Source organism: Miscanthus floridulus, chromosome 18 (genome assembly GCF_019320115.1).
Source record: "Miscanthus floridulus cultivar M001 chromosome 18, ASM1932011v1, whole genome shotgun sequence".
Classification (NCBI taxonomy): domain Eukaryota; kingdom Viridiplantae; phylum Streptophyta; class Magnoliopsida; order Poales; family Poaceae; genus Miscanthus; species Miscanthus floridulus.
Genome location: NC_089597.1, coordinates 50,286,178 through 50,298,281, shown reverse-complemented (window position 1 = coordinate 50,298,281; position 12,104 = coordinate 50,286,178). Strand labels below are relative to the sequence as shown.

At 52.4% G+C, this 12,104-nt stretch overlaps 1 long non-coding RNA gene across 1 annotated transcript; it reads left to right on the top strand.

Moving 5' to 3' along the window:
* Positions 1–9,056: 9,056 nt before the first annotated feature.
* Positions 9,057–9,770, top strand: LOC136520916 (uncharacterized). Its single transcript, XR_010775439.1, has 3 exons — positions 9,057–9,318; positions 9,412–9,556; positions 9,642–9,770. It is a non-coding gene; the product is annotated as an uncharacterized lncRNA (long non-coding RNA).
* Positions 9,771–12,104: the final 2,334 nt, after the last annotated feature.

Genomic DNA, 12,104 nt, shown 5'->3' with positions numbered 1-12,104 from the left:
GGATTGGTGGAGTACTGTATTCTCGGGTGGCGCTGACCCGTTCTTGTTTTAGGGGACCTAAGGGTAGATTGGTATATGTAGGTCAGGGACCTGCATATGTCGTGTGGTCTGGAATTCCCTGCTGGGTTTTAATCGGTTCGAATCGTCGTTGCTCCTCGGTTATGGAGACTCAACTCACTGTTCATCATCGTAGTTTAATAACTAGAACTTGAGTAAGGTTTGAGAAAGTGTGGGATATGAAGTTTCATGATCTCATCATGGATCATGTCAGCTTTGTATATGATCTTTTGAAGATAAAAATGTTGATATCAAGAATCTTGATAGAGAGCTTTTACGCAAAAAGAACTTTGACTATTGCTAAAGCCCTACCTTGAATCCTCGAGCCTACATTCTTGAGTATACTCTGTTTTTATTACGGTTAAGTCTTGTTGAGTACTTTTGTACTTAGGGTTCGTTAACCCTTGTTGTAGGTGAGCCACATGAGCAGGTCTGTTGTGGACCGTGCTGCATGACTGTTGTTCAGGTCGATGACGATAATTGAATATGTGATCCTTGGGTAGGATACTTATATTGTGTGTTTGTATTATGTTACTAATGCCACTCCGCTACTACTATGGTTTGTAATATGTATCGAACTTAGTTTGTAAGGTTTAAAAACAACTGGTTTGTAAACTAAGTTATTGTAAGACTTCCGCTAATTTACTCTGATGTAGATATTTAAATAAATGTTGTAATACTGCAATGACTCTGTAATGTGATCCTGCTCGGAAATCGTGGATGATTCAGGGTTCCCCGAGGACACCCGATAATCTTCTTAAGTTACCAGGAACATATGCATAGTCGTCAGAGGTCGTTAGACAGTGACCAGTGCATGTGGGTCCTATAATTTAGGAGGTTCTGCCACAAGGCGCAAGCCATGCAAGGTCGGTGTGGAAGAGGCGGGGAGTCAACTGAGCGGCATGGAACAGGTGGTGTCGACGAAATACGTCCGACAGTCTATCGAGGGGTATGCCCATGGTAGTAGATGAATCAGTGGAGGTGAGCGTAAGGGAGCCAGATGATGACACAGAATGTGAGAGACAGCGATTAGACACGTTCGGGCCATCAGCTTGACGTAATACCCTATGTCATGTGTATTTGTGGATTGTATTGCTTATGATCAGATAAAAATAAGGGGGTCCCTACTTGCCTTACATATCTCGGGGGGTAGGGTTACAGATCGGTTATTTCTATCTTGGTTGGTTTTACAAGATAGGAAGTTACATATATTACGGGATCTGGCATATCCGAGCGGGTCTCCTAGATCACCGAAGATCTTCACGTAGTCTTGTGCGGCACACCGACCTATGTCATGCCTTGCACGGCGCAGTCTTGTAGACCAGGCCTCCACCAGTGGCGTGGCCCATGCACCGTCTTATGGGCTGGACCTCCCCTAGCGGCTCGGCCCATGTACAACCCTGCTGGTATTGGGGGTTATACCCCCACAGCTAGTTCTCGAGCACCTTGCATCCATTGGGCAACACCATCTTGAGCTTGTCTGAGCTGTTGAGCGTGCTTCCAAGCTACTAAACATGTCATTCGAGCAGTTTGAACATGCATCCGAGCTGCCTGAGCATGCGTTCGAGCTGTTAAAGAATGCGTCCGAGCTGTTCATCTGGTTGCTAGAGCCGAGCACACTCAAAACTAGGGTTTGTCAGAAGGATGTTAGGAGCTCAAGTAAAAATTTTTTAAAGTCTCCACCTTGGGTGAAGTGTGCCCACTTAGGTTCTAAGCATCGAAGTTGGTCGCATGGTGTCCATGACTTAGTTAGCATGGAAGAACTTAACCATTTTTGTAAAAGATTAGGTAAAAAAATAAGCACATTCATCGCGATGTGAAGTGTGCCCACTTAGTCCCCGAGCCTAGCAATAGGTAAAGTAGTCATGTGATGCCAGGGTCCAAAGTAGTGGTCTTCAGGTGCTGGCCTAGTCCCTAATGTCTCTAGAAACTAGTATAGAAATAAATACAGTCATCACGAGATGACATGTACACATGTAGTCCCCGAGCCTGCTGGAAGATTACGAAGAAATCTTGTAGTAGGGTTAGAGAAAAAATATCATGTCGTAGCAACACTCAACATTGAATATCAACCCACATTTGACACGGTTTGACGCGGTGACCCACCAGGCCCACTCAGCGGCCCAGCGGCATGCGAAGACTGTGGAAGAGAATGCGACACGACGGGCATGGTTTCCCAAAAACCCTAGAAGGCAGAGGGTAAGGGGGAGAACCGTTATAAGAGCACCGTGACCCCAGCGCACATTCCCAACTTTCTCTCTGCCGCTTCATCTTCTTCCTCGTGGCCACACCGCTTCACCTAGCAACTGCTCCACCATTATAGCAACCGCAAGCGCGCAACCTCCTCTAGGCAACAGATCTGCTAGATGGCATCTAAAAGAAACCATGGTGGTTTGAGTAGAGCATCACGCGAGCTCAATCGCACTGAGGAATGGGTGGCATCCATCAGCAACAAGGCCCTATCCTTTTGGGCTAGAGGGTGTAGGATCTACGTACCAGAACGCCATCCATCACCTCTTCGTTGACCACATTGAGCGTGACCATGTCACCAACCTCTTCATGATCGACCCGACTTACTCCGGTCAGCCCACGCCCATGGTCAACATGGTGGCTATTCGCTAGCTTTCGGGTGATCCCTCTCTTCCGACCAAATCCCTCCATAACGTTCTAAACGAGAGCCACGGTGATTATTCCAAGGGCTCAACCAAGACCGCATCAAGTTGCCCTGCTTTCCCTCCGGGGTTCAGGGGCATGATCTTCCATGTCAACCACGATAGCATCACCAAGGACGACGAAACCGTTGAAGAGCTCGAAGCTCGTCTAGCGAAGAATGCCGATCACCAATGTCGCCGAGATGCAGAAGCATCCCAAGTGGCCGACGAAGATGGTCGCAGCCCACCCTGCTATTAATGTAATCTAGAGGAGGCATTCGACATGGTGGGCGACTAGCCAATCTACCAGACTCCAAGTGCCAATCTAGCCATCGCTTTCAATGAGCTCGATAAACTCCTTCACACTCTAGAGGTCGAGAAGGTCCAAGCACATATCATAGCAGTGCAAGTCCAAGTCAATGAGTTCTAGAACAATGCCCCATCTTATTCCACCACATCAGCTCATAGCCACTGCTCCCATTGCAATGGAGGAGGCCAGCATCACGGTGCCGAGGGCCCCCAACCTTAGGCTGGAGGTCCCTACCTCCATGGAGGATCCATATGTAACTATGAAGCTCATTCACACTATGACGGCCACCCACCATGCCCCCAGGGAGGTCAGGGAGACAACCTCAACTAGGAGGTCAATCAACCCCCTCGCGACCTTTGTGACCACATCAACGTTGGCGTAGATGTCTACGGCCGCATCGAAAACAATAGGTCTGCACGCTACGAAGCAGAGATGGAGCTTCGCCAACAATTCGATGTCAAACATGAGGGATTTGCTGCCCATCAAGTGCCACTTCCCGCCGGCGCATCAGGACTTCGCCCCTTTATGGAAAGGCTCCGAGCCGTCTGGTGGCCTGTGGGTTTCAAGGTTCTTGGTGTTAACACCTATGTCAGAAAAGCCAACCCCGCTCAGTGGCTAACTCTATACGAGATCGCCATAAGAGCCATAGGCGGAGATGAAGACGTCATGGCGAACTATGTACCCATCATGCTTAACCAGTCAGTGAACAACTAGCTCCTCAGCCTACGGGAGAATTCCATCATATCTTGGGATGACCTCAAGAAAGTCTTCACCGATAATTACATGGCCACGTGTGAACAGCCCAGCACCAAGTATGACTTGGAGAAGCTTCATCAGTCCTCCGAGGAGTCCCTGCATGACTTCATCAGGCGTTTCTTAGAGATAAGAAATTATATTCCCAACATCACTAATGCCGAGGCCATCACCGCTTTCACCAAGGGGCTCCGGCACAAGCAACTCCGTGGCAAGCTGTACCGCAAGAGGCCCACAACCATCGACGAGCTGATACAAACAACAAATAGATATGCCGACGTGAAGAAGCCAAGCGGGCTGCCCGCTCCGCTCACCACCAACGCCGCAATGATGACCGTCGTGAAGACAAGCGCTTCAACGATCACGACCGCCGCCGTGACGACCAAGACTATCGCGACAACCACGACCGCCGCCTAGATGACCATGAGACCCAGCGTGATGACCACCTAGATAGCTCGAGAGGCAGACAAGGCCACCGTCATTGGCCTAATAATTCCATCAACACCGTCAATGCCTATGCCAAGCGCACCTATGACGCTGACTTTGGCAAGCTGCTAGATGGCCCATGCCCTATCTACAAGGATGGCAAGCACACCATGTGAGAGTGCAGAGGCCTAAAGACAGCGTGAGAATGAGGCATGAAGATGATGAGACCGAAGACGGTCAAGGCAGAGAACGAGGCAAGAATAAGGTTCCAACCTACCAGGACCCCACCAAGACCGTCGCCACCAACTTTGGTGGGAGAGTTGTCTCTGAAGACAAGCGGGAGCAGAAGCTTGTAGCCTGACATGTCATGTCGATCGCTACATATGACGGCCCCATCGCTGATCCCAAATACCTCGATTGGTCAAAGCACCCGATCACCTTCTCTAGGGTCGATCAGTGGTCGGATATCCCTTACCCAGGGCATTTCCCACAAGTCCTAGATCCCATCATCAAGGACGACCACTTCCAGAAGGTTCTCATCGATGAAGGGAGCGCCCTCAACATCCTTTTCCCTAGGTCCCTAGAGGAGCTAGGGATCAAGAAAAAAGACCTTACCCCCATGGACTCTCCATTCTAGGGATCATTCTCGGAAAAGCGTCCCTGCCTTTGAGACATATTACACTGCCGGTACAATTCGACAACGTAAAGCACTTCCGCGTCGACTACATCAACTTCCTGGTTGCCAACTTCAACACGGCATACCATGCCATTCTTGGCCGACCAGCCCTCTCCAAGTTTATGGCCATGCCACATTACACGTACCTAGTGTTGAAGATGCCGACAGAGCAGGGGGTCCTCTCCTTGCACGCCAACCTCGACGTCGCCTACTCCTGTGAGAAGGAAAGCTTCACGCTCACCGAGGCTACTAACATCTCCATCTGCATGCAGGACTACCTCGTGTCTTCGTAGTAGATTTCCCCGCATGACCTGGAGATCCCAACCATGGAGGCCGCTCGAGCGTCAACCAAGTCCAAGGAGGTGAAAGAAGTGGTCCTCGTCCCTGGTGACCAGTCTAAGACTGCTTGGATTGGGGCCGACCTCGATCCCAAATGGGAAGACGTGCTCATCAGCTTCCTAAGGGAGCATGTTGACGTGTTCACATGGAAACTGGCAGAAATGTCCGGCGTGCCTCGAGAGATGATCGAACACTCCTTAAATGTCTCAGCAACCGCCAAGCCAATCAAGCAGAAGCTTTGACGATTCACACAGGACAAAAAGGAGGCCATTGGGGTAGAAATAATCCAGCTCTTAGTTGCCAGTTTTATCAAAAAGGTGTATCATCCAGAGTGGTTAGCCAACCCGGTTCTTGTAAGAAAAAAGAATAAAGAATGGAGAATGTGCGTTGATTACACCGATCTCAACAAACACTGCCCTAAAGACCCCTTTGGCTTACCTCGCATTGACGAGGTCATAGATTCTATAGCTAGTTGTGAGCTCCTATGCCTTTTAGATTGCTACTCTAGTTATCACCAGATTGCACTGAAGGAAGAAGACCAGATCAAGACGCCGTTCACTATGCCCTTCGGCACCTACTACTACATGACCATGTCCTTCGGGCTCAAGAATGCGGGTGTGACTTATCAAAGAGCCATCCAGCGTTGCCTCAAGGACCAAATCTGGAAGAACATCAAGGCCTACGATGATGACATGGTGATTAAGTCTAAGACTGTCGACTCTCATCGTCGACCTCACCGAAGTTTTCAAAGCCCTGAAAGTGTACCGATAGAAGCTGAATCCCACAAAATGCATTTTTGGCGTTCCATCCATTATCCTGCTAGGCAACATTGTCAGTCGCCGTGGCATCAAAGCCAACCTAGAGAAGATAGTGGCGGTGACCAACATGAAGCCACCAACCTGTGTCAAGGACGTCTAGAAGCTAACAGGGTGCATGGCGTCTTTAAGTCATTTCATATCCCATCTAGGCAAAAAGGGACTCCCCTTCTTCAAGCAACTCAGGGCTCTAGAGAAATTTGTCTGGTTGGAGGACACTGACAAGGAATTCATCGAGCTCAAGCGGTTCCTCACCATACCTCCGATCATGACCGCCCCCAAAAGGATGAAACCCTACTAATCTACATCGTAGTGACCAACCGGGTAGTCAGCGCCGCCATCGTTGTTGAACGAGAAGAGGACAGACAAGCATACAAAGTCTAGCACCCAGTCTACTTCATCAGTGAGGTCCTAAACGAGTCTAAGACTCGCTACCCCTAGGTCCAGAAGCTATTGTACACCATCCTGATCACATCCCGAAAGCTCCATCACTACTTCAACGCCTACCACATAGTGGGAGTTACTGAGTACCCACTCGGCGACATCCTCCACAACAAGGAAGCCAGCGGCCACATCATTAAATAGACGGTTGAGCTCAGCACCTATACCATCGACTTCAGGCCTCGCCACACGATCAAGTCACAGGCGCTTGCCGACTTCATTGCCGAGTGGATGGATATGCAGACTCCTGTCCTGGTCGACCACCTCGAGCACTAGACCATATACTTCGATGGGTCTCTTAGCCTCGACGATGCTGGGGCGGGCGTATTTTTCATCTCGCCATCAGGGGATAAGCTTCACTATGTTCCCCGCTTACACTTTCGAGCATCCAATAATACCGCTGAATACGAGGCGGCACTGCATGGTCTCCATATAGCTATCGAGCTCAGCGTTAAACGCCTCTAGGTGTATGGCGACTCTGCACTCATGATCAATCAGCTCAACAAGGATTGGAATTGCACCAACGAGAAGATGGACGCTTACTACGCCGCGATAAGAAAGTTAGAACACAAGTTCTATGGTATCGAGTACCACCATTTGGTCCAGGCTAACAACCAAGCAGCCGATGAGCTGTCAAAGTTAGGGTGGACCTAGGATGAAGTTCCTGCCATAGTGTTCATCTAGGACCTCGTGACGGCATCCATCTAGTAGGGGCAAGAAGGCATTGAAGAAAAGCCACATGTCAAGCCATTAGTCACAGTGGTCCTTGGCCCGAGCAGTGATTGGAGGGAACCTTTCATCAAATACCTCAGCACTGTAGATGTCCTAGTTGACAACACAGAGAGGGAATGCCTCACCTGCTACAGCAAGCATTACGTCCTAGTTGAAGGAAAGTTATATCGCAAGAACACCAAGGGAGAGCTACTCCAGAAGTGCGTCTCCGTGGAAGAAGGCGAGAAGATACTCAAGGAGATCCACACCAGCACTTGCGGCAATCACGCGACCTCTAGAACACTGGTCGGTAAAGCCTTCCGAGCTAGTTTCTATTGGCCTTCTATAGTTGTCGATTCGGTGCCTGCACGAATCGTTGAAGCTTCTGCTTGATTGGCTATGCGGTCACCGAGACATTTAAGGAGTGCTCGATCAGCTCCCGAGACACGTCGGGCATGTTCGTCGGTTTCCATGCGAACACGTCAACATTCTCCCTTAGGAAGCTGACGAGTGCGTCTTCCTATTTGGGATCGAGGTCGGCCCTGATCCAAGCAGTCTTAGACTAGTCACCAGGGACGAGGACCACTTCTTTCACCTCCTTGGACTTGGTTGACTCTTGGGCGGCCTCCATGGTTGGGATCTCTAGGTCCTGTGGGGAAATCTGCTACGAAGATGCGAGGCAATCCTACATGCGGATGGAGATGTCAGTAGCCTCAGTGAGCGCGAAGCTTTCCTTCTCATAGGAGTAGGCGACATCGAGGTTGGCGCACAAGGAGGGACCTGTAACATTCCATAATTCTGTGTAATAGAAAAATCTTGACTTTTTAAAAATTTTGCTTGAATGAGTGTTGCATGTATATGTTAGGTCAAACTTAAGTCAATTTTTTCCCTTTCGGTCCCAAATTCAAAATCCAAGCTTCAAACTTTTTACAACGAACTGCTTGTCATGAAGATTGATCACCTACGTGACAAGATGTGTTTTTAAATAAAATGTCTTTTAGGAAAATTAAAACCTTGGTTGAATTCGAGTGGCACTCGAATTCAACATGCAACCCGCACTCATGATTTGTTATTTCCTAAAATGAAAACCCTAGCTCTCGCCCATCTCCTTCAAAAAGAGTTTATAAGTAAATTGATGCACCATCTAGTTAAGCTTGCACGAGTGTTTGGTTCTTGTGTTGGTTGTGCTTGGAGGTAGCCCCTTTATCCTTAAGTCCCTAGAGTAAATAGAAAACCCTATCTCATTAGTCTCCTGGCCAACAGACCAAATCTGGCCCAACCGTACCCTTCCTCCTCCGCTGCCCCAGCCGGCCTCCTTCCTTTCAACTCCCCGCGAAGCCCAGTTCCCCTCTTTTGGCCCATCACCAGCGTAGCCCAGCACCTCTCCCGTGCTCCTCGCGTGCGCAGCACGTGCGGAAGCAAGCCGTCACCACTCCCAACGGATACGCCTCGACCCGCTGCATGCTCCTGTACGGCATCCATTGTCCGCGGGGCCCTCTTGTCAGCCAGAGAAGCCGCTCCTTTTCGTCACCCCTCCGTTGCCTTCCATCCTAGAATAGTGTCGTCTTCTTCCTTCACCTGCCCCGTTCCCTTCTTTTCCGTCTGCCGCCGTGTGGAGCATGGCCACGCCATCCGGGCCCGCCTAAACCCACGCCCCGCGCTGTGACTCGCGTCATGTCGCGACAAGCCTAGCGTCGCGACCTGCCCCTTCGCGAAGCTTCCCAGCCCCAGGCACACAGATGACCGCCACCTGTGCCTGAGCTCGCGAGCCAAGGATCACCGTCGTTCATAGGGCGCTCCTGCCAAGGAGCCGAGCTATAAAACCCCCTCAGCCAGCCTCGCCCTCGCCATCTCCGTCTCCCCGGCACTCCAAACCTTCTTCCTCCCCCACCTCGCTCCACCTCCCTCCGCATTCACTGAACGATGCCACGACGGGACCCCGAGGAGTCGACGCTTCCATGGCGTGAAGCCGCCGAGCCCGCGACGCACGACCGCCGAGGTGGGCACATCCGCACAACGCCACCCCATCCTTGAGCCGCTCTGACTCTTATGTCCGCGTCGCTTCGCCAGAGCGGCCACAGCGGGCCTCAAACCACCGAGCCCGCGCTCCACCGCGCTGACGACGCCTCGCCGCTTTTGGTGAGCCCTCCCGGTCGAAAGCCTCTACCTTTCTCCCCCGCCGTCGACGTTCTCGCCCAAAACCAGCCTTGTGTCGTGCTCTATGTTTCGCAGAGACGCCTGGACCCGCCTCGTCACCACGACCACCGGCTCTTCACCCACCTCGTCCGCCCTTTCGCGTCGTGACCAAGACCCCCCAGAGCATGCTGCGTATCCCAGCGGCGAGCCTGGCCAGCACCAACGCCATATTAGCCCACCGGTGAGCTCCTTCCCTTGCCAAGTCCCCACCTTTCCTCCATCGGATGGCAACCCCGCTCACCCTGTCTTCGTGACGTCACCCGCAGCGTGTTCTGCCGCCGCTGATGCTTGGAACGCCGTGACCACCGAGTCGACCGCGACCTCCCCCGCTCCTACGTCACAGGCCCGGCGACCGTCGACATCACGTCCATGGCTGCGACCTCGTCACCGCCCCACCAAGGATCCGCGTCCAAAGCCCCAGTGAGCTCCAGAACCCCCAAAAGCCCGCCTTTATCTGTTGCCTCGTTGCCTCACGTATCTTGGCCCTCGACGCCGATGAGTCGCTCCTACAGCCGTCCTCCGCACCGAGCCTAGAATGCCTTCGCCAGAGCACGATCGCGGCACCTGAAGTCCCTGCACCACGAGACCACCCCGACGTGCACGTCGTCCTCGCCACGGACATGACGTCGACCCTGCTTGCATCGAGCCTTGCCGGTAGCACGCGTTCTGCCGTCGTCAGGCCCGCCGGTGAGCCCCGAGTGCCCAAGCTCCTTCCTTTGGTCGAGTTCGTCGTCCTATGCCTGTTCCGGCCTTCGACGCTGGCTCTGTTTGCCACAGATGCACAGCACGGCGATGCTATACTAGTGGCCACCCACGGCCACTGTGCGGCCAAGCGCCACCAGCGCGCTCGTGCTCCACACTATGCCCATGGCTGCCACATGCACCGCACGTACAAGCTGCCCTCGGCCTTGTTTTGCCGCCACCGTCGTCCGACGCTTGCACCCGCATCATAAACACGCACGCACTGCGCACCGAAGCCGCGAGCCACGTGGACGGGGCGTTTGCCCTCTTTTCCGACAACGGCACCGGCACCTTGACGCCGCTGTGCGACACGCGGCCACGGCTCTGCCGAGGACGCAATATTACCGCTGCCGCGCTCACTGATCTGAGCCTTTCCTCAAGCCGCAGTGACCCTTTCCTCGCCACACACATGGCCACCGTCACCGGCCACATGTGCGGTTGCGCTAGGAACGCAAGGGCGTCCCGTCTCTGTTTCCCTCGCCGCGCGGCACCGTCACTAGCCGAGCGCGCCCGGCGTCCGCGCCCTCGGGCTCTTCGGTCGAGCACTGCCAGGCATGTGCCTTCACTGGCCCTAGGCCCCACCTCATCCTGCCTCACCCGTTGTGCCCAGCCCCGCTGCCGCGCGGACACGCCGGCGTTGTCCTAAGCCGCCATCTCGTCGTCACCGCCCATCCCCGCACCGGCCACGGATGCGTGCGTCGCGTGCGCTGCACCAAGCACCAAGCACGGACCACCTCTCTTCGCTTGTCTTCCCTCACATAGCATGATGGAGACCTCCTCGTCGCAAGAGCACTCGAGCTCGTGCTCGCCGCGGCACGAACCCGCCGTCGAGCGCCCGCTGGCCTCCTATGGAGTACATGGAGGGCGCCTCTCCCCTTCTCTGCTGCCTGGTTCGGGCCCAAGTGGCCGTCCAGCCCACCGGTGGCGCTAGGCCCAAGTCGCGGCCTGATGGGCATCAGATAGCAACCTTGTCCACCCTAATAACTTTTTCCTTTTATCTGTTTCTAGAAAAAAAACTATCCACCTTCAATAATTCGTAGAAAATTCATCCTAGCTCTAAAAATTATGAAACCTATTTCATAATTTTTCGAAAACCCTGCCCTATCTCCTTGTGCAGTTTTTGAGTCTAGTTGGGTTAGGTTTTGTCGTGGTTTTATTTGATTCTTATTGGTGGTCATTCTCGGTTTTTTCTTGCGTAGCGACGACTCGAGCTCGGATGGATTCGATGACGCACCCGGAGGTGATGGAAAGTACTAGTTCCTCGACATCGCAGGAGTCATGGCAGCACCTTATCTTAGAGAATCCTATTAGGCATTGCAAAGTAGAATTGCTAGCGCTTTACTTTTAATCCTTTGCTAGAATATGTGATGCATGCTATTGCGTGAGCCTTGATTGCCTTGATTGAAACCTTTCAACCCTGACTACCCAGCTTTGTGCTTGCACTTATATATTGCCTACCTGCTTGCTTGCATTTACTTCCAACATAAATACATATATGCATTGTTATGTGATGTGATGGTTGTTGGTTGGGTGGTTGGTGGAATGGGGTAGGCCATGAGGCTTCCCCATGGGATGGATGGTTGGTTGGCACGACGGGAGCATTGAATCCTGTGTGGGTGTAGGTGTTTGAGGAGCTCTGGAGATATTCCTTGCCTTGACCTGTTTCTTTGGTGATATCGGCTGAAGCGAGAGGATTATCTTGGAGGCGTGCACATGGTGCATGGAGAGGCACGGTTTCTGGTTCTTGTGATATGATGGACATGATGGATACGTGACAGGCGTATGGTGGTGGCTACCCGTGAGGCCACGTGATTTGGTGGAAGGTGCTTGCTCTGTCCAATTAAGGGTAGGGCTGATGCCTGGTGATCGGGAATATCTAAACGTGCATGCCATGAGCCTCAAATGACGGTGTGGCATGTTCTATTGAGCTAGTGCAGACTAAGCCAGTTCTGTGGGAGGAAAGGTGCACGGGGTTTAGCCCTAGGAGC